Raw genomic sequence first — 7,958 nt, forward strand, 5'->3', positions numbered from 1 at the left:
TCCCATCTGAGAGACAAAGCACATGAACTATCACTTAAGTGATTATAAAATTATAAGCTATCGCTTAAGTTATGTGTGAACCAGGACTGTTCTAGATTGCATATCTAGATTACATGAGTCTGACATTTGACTCAAAATGCATGTCTTGACTTCCCCAATTTACTGCCCTGACTCCTTGCCCAGAAAACAATTTTTGCCTCTGCACTAAAATTTTAAAAATACTGTCCACTGCTGTCACAAACTCCTTTATCTACTGTGTGAATCCATCCTCAGGATTTTGTACTGCCATGCAGACAAAACAGAGTTGTTGGGCTTTGCAAATCATGGTTAGAAGCATTATCCAAGAAACCTGTTGCAATTCAACACTGAGTGGGCAGAACAGAAGAAAAAGTAGCTGCAAACTGGTATTTGCAAGTTGGAGGGCACAGAAACTGTAATTGCTTATCCAATATGGAAAGAAACATGAGTGAAATGTGCCCACACATCCATTTTTTTACCTAGTTGAGAAAGTTATCTGACAAAAGATCCAGGCTTGGGTAGCAGAACCATTCTCATACAAGTGATGTAATAAAGCAGGTAGAGGAATACTGTATTGGGTGTAACTGGTAGGCTGGCTGGGTTTTTGGTGGCTCCAGGAGGCATTCTGTGGAGAAAGCTCTCAACTACTCTGAACCAGTCACAGCTGGCTTTGGCAAGTTCTGACATTATCATAAGCAGCTCATCTTGAACTAAACATGCAGCAAGGCAAGGAGCCCCCAAAGCCCTGATTTACATTTGCTCAGGAAAGAGCACCGGTTACTGGAGACATGAAAAAAAATGAAAAAAAACTCAAAAAAACAGACTCCAGAGAAACTGAAGGACACTTACAGACACTTACACGAACATTCAGCATTTTCTTCCCCTGAAACCACATTGCCCAAAGATGCTGTGAGAGGAATAGAATAGCAATTTAGCCACGCCAACATGGCTCCAGGCTCTGCCACCTCTTTCTGCAGCTAGGACCCATCAGACACATTCAGTGTGGACAAATGAGCCAAGCCGGAGAAGCAGACAAATACTGGAGACAGATGTGTTTTCCTTCCCCCACTCTAAGGTAACCTTGCTTAATTTTCCTCTTATGTAATGTAACCTGAAATCTGTAATTGCTTTCAATGAGTGATATCTAAAGGTAATATCCAACCTAAATCATTCTATGGTTAGAGAGGGTTTTTTGGTTTGGGTTTTTTTTAGCTCACATGATATTCAACAATTATCATACAATATTTACATAAGTAGTCATGTAATTTAGCCTACATTCATAAAAAGATTCAAGTACTGAACTGTAGCCCACTGTTCAGCTCTCCTTAGCTCTCTTTTCTGTGCTCACTCAAACCACAAAACAGCATCTCTGCAAGCAAGGTAGCCATCTGCTGACAGTGCCTCTAACATACAAAGTATCTGTATCCAAAGGAAGGGACTGAATCAAAAATCTCTAAACTGAGGACAAAGTAATATTTTCAGTGTTTTCACTGGGGAATCATCTGTTCAAAAAAAAAACAACCTCCTGATGCTCCTCCAGCACAGTATTTCCAAACCGCATCTGTTTTCTCAGGCAAGATGTCCACTAGTACACCACTGTGCTCAACTTTACAAAGCCTACCTGGTCTTTAACTCCAGAGATAAAAATATTAAGGGTTTAACACCTGGTAAAAGAAAGGAAATTTAAATTTGTCTGTCTCAACTGCTAGCTACACGTCATTGCTCTACTGCTTGAAATACTCCTTGAGATTTTGAAACCATGACTAGAAAACTTTGTTAGCCTTATTGTTTCTACACTAAAAAGTATTCTGCATTTTAATACACTTTGTTGCTAATTTAGTTTCTGGGTGAACAAGAAATATTTCCCAAGACCTGGACTCAAGGTCATGTGTCAAGTACTCACTTGTGTCAGTCTTGTTATGGTTAGACTTAACAAAAGCAGACTGTTCACATCCATACACTCAATTCTCGTCCCTGATTTCCTAAATGTACACCAGGTAGTCTCAATGTGTTGGTTTTATTCTGGTGTGGTTTTTTGACTTGAAGATTTGAAATAATACTTTTGCACACCATAAAGTCAGTGTTTTATATCATATGATAGCACAACTTTTTTATGGATACTAAAATGTTATATAAATACATGTACAGGTGTCAAAGGGTGCAAAGCTTATAAAACTGACATTTGAGGAATGTATACAATTAAAGACAAACACTGGCTCATATAAATATTGGTTTTGGCAGTAATTGTCATACCTGTTGGCTTTGAAATTGCATGAAGCAGAATCAGGGAAAAGTAGTGTGGTGGATTGTCCAGGATGACAGATTTAAAGTTTGCTTCATAATATCGGGGTTTTTTATTAGTAGCACAAATATACTGAATTATTTTCCTCAAAATTCAAGTTAAAACTAGTTCTTTGAAGGAAAAACTTTGAGATAAAAATTTTGTTACCATATTTAATGCATTTTTTTTTTCAGAAAGATTATTTTACTGGTTAATCTAGATGTAAAAAATGAAAGTCTGTCATAGTCTCACTTGTATATAACTTTAATGTTCCTTACATTACAGAATCCAGTTTCTATTAATATCCCCCATTAATATGGTAAAAAGTTTTAATCTAACCTTTGAAATACTAAAATAAAAAACTTGGTTTCTGTGATATTCAATACCTCAATAAAGCAGACATCTACAGATATGCATTATGTATTGCAGCACTAATTTACTAGGCTTCAGGGATCCAAAATACCAACATCCATGCCTCAGCACTTCTGCTAGACCTCTGCACTTAAGCCTAACAGACTGCTTGATGCCTGTTTTTATCCATTACTTGCTCATATTTGGCCAACAACAAAAATTACTGTTTTTATAAACTCTTCACCCCTGTTTCAAAATCTCCCTAAGCACCTGGTTCTTTACTTATATTACTTTGCTCCTTCTCTTGAAGTATCTTGTTCCATTCATGGAGGTATTTGTGCTCTTCTTTGAGAGCTTTCTCCTAACCTTATAGGGTCTCTTTTTTATTTGAAGGGGCATATTCTGTTCTTGCAGAGAAAATTTCTCCCCACTGAAGGAGTCTTTTCTTCACAAAGAGCTTTTTCCTCTACCTGAATGGCTTTGTTGTCCTCTTGAAGAGTTTTAAGCTGGTCCTTGAAGGCTTTGTGCTTTTCTCATAAAGCTAAAATCTCATGCTGAAGAGCTTTTCCCTTCAATGCAAATGCTCATTCTTATCCTTTGAGATCCTTAATCACTTCTCTGAGGGCTTTATTTTGTTGGCGAGCTTTTAGCTGTTTCTCAAGGTTCTTTGTTTCCTCTGAAGAGTCTCTATGTTTCTCTTGAAGGACTTTATTCTATTCCCAAAGGACTTTGTTCTGTCTGTGGACACTTTGATTCTCCTGATAGTAGGCTTTGCTCTCAATATGAAACTTTGTTCTTTTGCTGAAGATTTTGACTCTCTTCTTGAAAGACCAGATTCTCCTTCCAGTTTGGTTAAATCATGCCATGTGACAGCAGATTGAAAATAGGAGTAGAAGAAGCAGTGATAAATTGCTGATTTTCCTCAAATATTTATCCTTTGAGTCAGATACTTTCTCACGTAGCAGCATCTCTCAGGGGCTGTTCTATGGTCCAGGTGATTCCACCTTCCATAAGCAGTAGTCATGGAACAGAGAATAGAGGTTAAGTGTCCATGAATAATGAATAAGTAAGTAAATAAATAAATATAGTGATAAATCTAAAATAAAAATAATAGTAAATCAATACTGACATTTGACAAGCACTGTTTATATTTGCATGTGCTGAAGTGTGTTCAGCAAATTAAATTTCACAAGGCTAACTTGATTATATTATTTTCTCTTAGAGTCCTTTTAGAGACTAAAAACTTTGTCAATCTTTCTCATTCTATAACTTGATTATAACTGAGGTAAGGTAGCTTTAAACACTTTTTATTGTTGTTTATTCCTTATTCTACCCTGCTGCAACAATGTTATGTTGTTTGGATTGGAGTAAAAATACAGACTAAGTAGGATTTTTATAAGTTTAATTTCAATATAAAGGACAATATTGAAAAATTAAGCATGTTTTGGATATATGCCTGGTGTTTTCTCAGAAACACTAAACAATTAGCTAACATGCTGCTCAATCTTACAATTTATACATACAGCTAAATATATACACATATTCCAGCTGTTCAGAGAAACCATATTATATCTGTGGAGTACCCAGCAGAAAAATTATGATAAATTAAGGAAATCATACAGTAGTTACCGTTGTGCTATCCTTGAATCAGTTTGCCATCTGGCAGCTCAAGGCAGACCTGTCAGTGAGGCTATCCACAATGATGCCATTTCAAAAGGCATAGCAGCAGTGACACAGCTTTAAGTGACAGTGGTAATTAAATAAGTTGTTTCCATCTGAAGTAAAACATAAAGGTTTGTATGACTAGTTTTCTCTAGCAAGTCAGTTTTTATTTTCATAATTTTTTATTAATATTTCTCCATCCCTTATGTTCATTCAAAACATTATTTTCCGCCTGGCTAATTTATTTTTTTTTCCCATTGGCATTAATGGCTACCATGAAATATTTTCTTACATGGACTCTGAAAGTGAGCTTTTGCTCCTAGCTACCTTGGCACAAATTTGGGGTGACTGTATTTGGAGTAATTTCTGAATTCTAAGAAATTCCATAGATGATACCATATATGGTCTCTATATTACTCAAATTAAACTAGGATTAGTATTCATAATTCCAAATATCTGAGTATATTTAGCAAATGCACATGAAAAGAGAGAATTAAATAATAAAAGAGCATGATAGTAGGGTGTCTGCAATCTTCATTGCCTCCCAGGCAACAGTCTTTTTTTCCAACTCAAACAAGATCCATGTATTCTATGACAATCACTTGGCTTTGTTTGAAAAGAGGATGAATTACTTCAGACACATGAACATCTTAGATTACACTGGTAACTTGTCTCCTCCTTATGAATTTTGGGGAGCAGAGGAATACTATATTCCAACTAAAGTATAAACCTGTTTTCAATATTTGTTATCTGATAAAAGCAACTGATATGTAGGGTTTTTTTAATCATTCACTATGTGCTCAGGATATTAAAAAAAGTCCAGTGAGCTTACAATGAGATTTGGATATTCTGTTTAAATCACTACACACATCACATCATCTCTTTGTACTGTCTCTCAGCTCTGTTCTGTATGTTAATTAGGTAAGGGACTGAAATATGCCATGTAAAACGTTCAGTAATCCCAGGAGATGAATATATACAATTCCCACTGAAAACTTTACAGGATGATCAGCCCTCTGAATCCTTTTCTCCAGGATATTTGATTCCCCTGCCTGCTCCCACAAATTAAATAGGTAATGCAGATGAGTAATACTGAAACCTATAATATCAAACACGATCAGTATCTTGGGTTCATATATCTTTCCAGTCTTTTTATCTCACTTTAACTCCTCAAGAATTATTTAAATCTTATTTCTTCCATGCTTATCACCAAGATATGTCTGAATATTATAGTTCAGTTAATTTTTTTCAGCTTCTTTCAAAATGTCATAGTGATTAAAAAAAAGTAGTTTATGTAAATTGCTTGCTCTTGTAGTTGTTTCCATGTTAAAATGTAAAGTTTGAAGTAACACTGATGTTATTTTGACATGTAGGCCCCTTCCTTTTATAATTTAGGAATATAAGTAGTAGGAAAAAGCTGTCAGTTTCAACAAGTGATCAAGACCAAGGCCATATTTCCTTATCAATCTACATAGTAAAAGAAAGGATAATCTGAGGCTTGGAAAATGGGATTTTATGAATGCACTCCAGAACTGGACTAAAACAATACTGAAACTGAAATTATACCCATAATTATTTACCCCAATAGAAATTAATGTAAACTTCTTGTAACTCAGCTTCATGATGTTTCCTTGAGTCCTGTCACTGGTCACAACAGTGAAGAAATTGGTACCTGCCTGTACTTACTGTCATGAAGATGTTGGTGACTGTGATGAGGTCTCCCCTCAGTTTCCTCCAGGCTGAACAAGCAAAGTGACCTCATCCACTTCTCATAAGGCTTCCTCTCTAGAATCTTCACTATCCTCATGGCCCTCCTCTGGATGGTCTCTAACAGCACAACATCTTATATTGTGGCACCCAAAAATGCATACAATACTCAAGGTGAGGGGGTCCCAGCTCAGAGCAGAGCAGGACAATCCCCTCCCTTGGCCGGCTGTGATGCTGTGCCTGACGCCCCCCAGGGCAGGGTTGGCCCTCCTGGCTGCCAGGGCTCACAATTTGCCATCAGCCAGGACCCCGCCCCCGGTTGCTTTATGCAGTGCTGCCCTCCAGCCTCTCATTCCCCAGTCTGTTCACACAAACTGTGTTGCACTGCGTTGTCAAATGTGAAGAATCCAACACTTGCCCTTGCGGGACTTTGTACAGTTGCTATTTGCCTGTCTCTCTAATTTGTTGAGGTTTCTCTGCAGGGCCTCCCTGCCCTTAAGGGAGTTGATCGCACTGCTCTTAGGTTATCAAAGTACATGTAAAATATAGAGAATGTGAATAGAAAGTTCTAAGATAACTAAAGTGGAGATTAAAAGCCATTTTTATAATATTTCAAATACTGCACCTTACTATTGTAATTTTTGCAGTGAGCTCTGTGATTGAAGGCAGTGAGAGTATATCATTGCAATGCATGTTGCTGATGATTATTTAAGTGTGATAATGTGTGTAAAACCTAATATAATAGTGAAAATAGTGGCCTAGGCAAACTGATTTCAGTTTACCAGTTCTAAATTCTGATTGTTCTGATCAGAGAGTAAAAAATACACTTTTTAAAGTAAAGGTTTAGCCAATACATTTTTCACTACAGTGAAGTGCAACATTCCAGATTTTTTTATGACACCCACTCTGAGTGGATGTATAGCAAAACAGCACACACACAGCACCAGTGAAAGATACAGGAAAAGGATTTGTGCTCCTGCTATAAGCTACACCAAAACTGAACTATAAACCACTCTCACTTACAACTTTTCTGAATGCCCCCACTGCCCACATGTAGCTCTACTGCTAAGGGAGGGGTGAGTAGCAGACCAGGTATTTTCTTACATTTCCAGGTGACACTAGCATGTCAAACTCTGGCCCCAAAATAGCTAGACTTACAGAAATGTCAAATACATGCAAAGAAAAGCAGCATAGTTCAAAATATAGGCTGATACAATCAAAATCACAGCCATTTTACAGCTTCTATTACATATGCCAGTTGCTGCTGGATAAACCTAAAAACTCAGACTGGAACCTAAAGACCTAACTGCCATATTTGGCCCATCTGGCAGTTTTACCATTCTGACAATTTTATGCTGATGTAGCTTCTTTTTTAGGTCATTCAAACTCATGATTTTCTCTCCCAAGTGGATATAAAATTTATGTTGTTGATTCCAGGAGACTGAAAACCTGGACTAAGACAGATCTCTGCCCTACCTGCCAGAGATTAGCAGAGTACCATAGAGAGCAAAAGCTGATGGTGCTGTACATCTGTGCATTCAACATTCAGTGGCACTAAGCCACTAGTCTCTTTTCTGCATGACCAACTGACTAATTACTTTACTTGGCCTTTCTGAGTCCCTTCAATTAATGCAATGTGCAGTTGCACACAGTAATGGAGTCACCCATACAGAACAGAATCTGGGCCAGAATTAGGCTCTAAGTCCCAGAAGCACCTGTTACAAACACAGAATGTCCAGATGGTCTTGTCTTTGTGGGAAAGTGTCAAGAATTGACTTATCTGTCTTTCTTACTTTTGGTTTAAGGTCATAAACATGATTCTTTTGAATTGAAAGCCAATCATATTTAGGAAATAAAAAAACCCAAACCAAAACCAACAAAGCAAACCCACCAATCAAACAAAATGGAAGGAGGGAGGGAGGGAGGAAGGGAGGAAGGA

The 7,958-nt window shown here is 37.3% G+C and overlaps 1 pseudogene; it reads right to left on the reverse strand.

The window, feature by feature from the left end:
- Positions 1 to 2,746: 2,746 nt before the first annotated feature.
- The window catches only part of LOC117244288, a 28,065-nt pseudogene continuing 22,853 nt past the window's right edge, over positions 2,747 to 7,958 (reverse strand).

The sequence above is a fragment of the Parus major genome, chromosome 1, assembly GCF_001522545.3.
Source record: "Parus major isolate Abel chromosome 1, Parus_major1.1, whole genome shotgun sequence".
In the NCBI taxonomy this organism is placed as follows: domain Eukaryota; kingdom Metazoa; phylum Chordata; class Aves; order Passeriformes; family Paridae; genus Parus; species Parus major.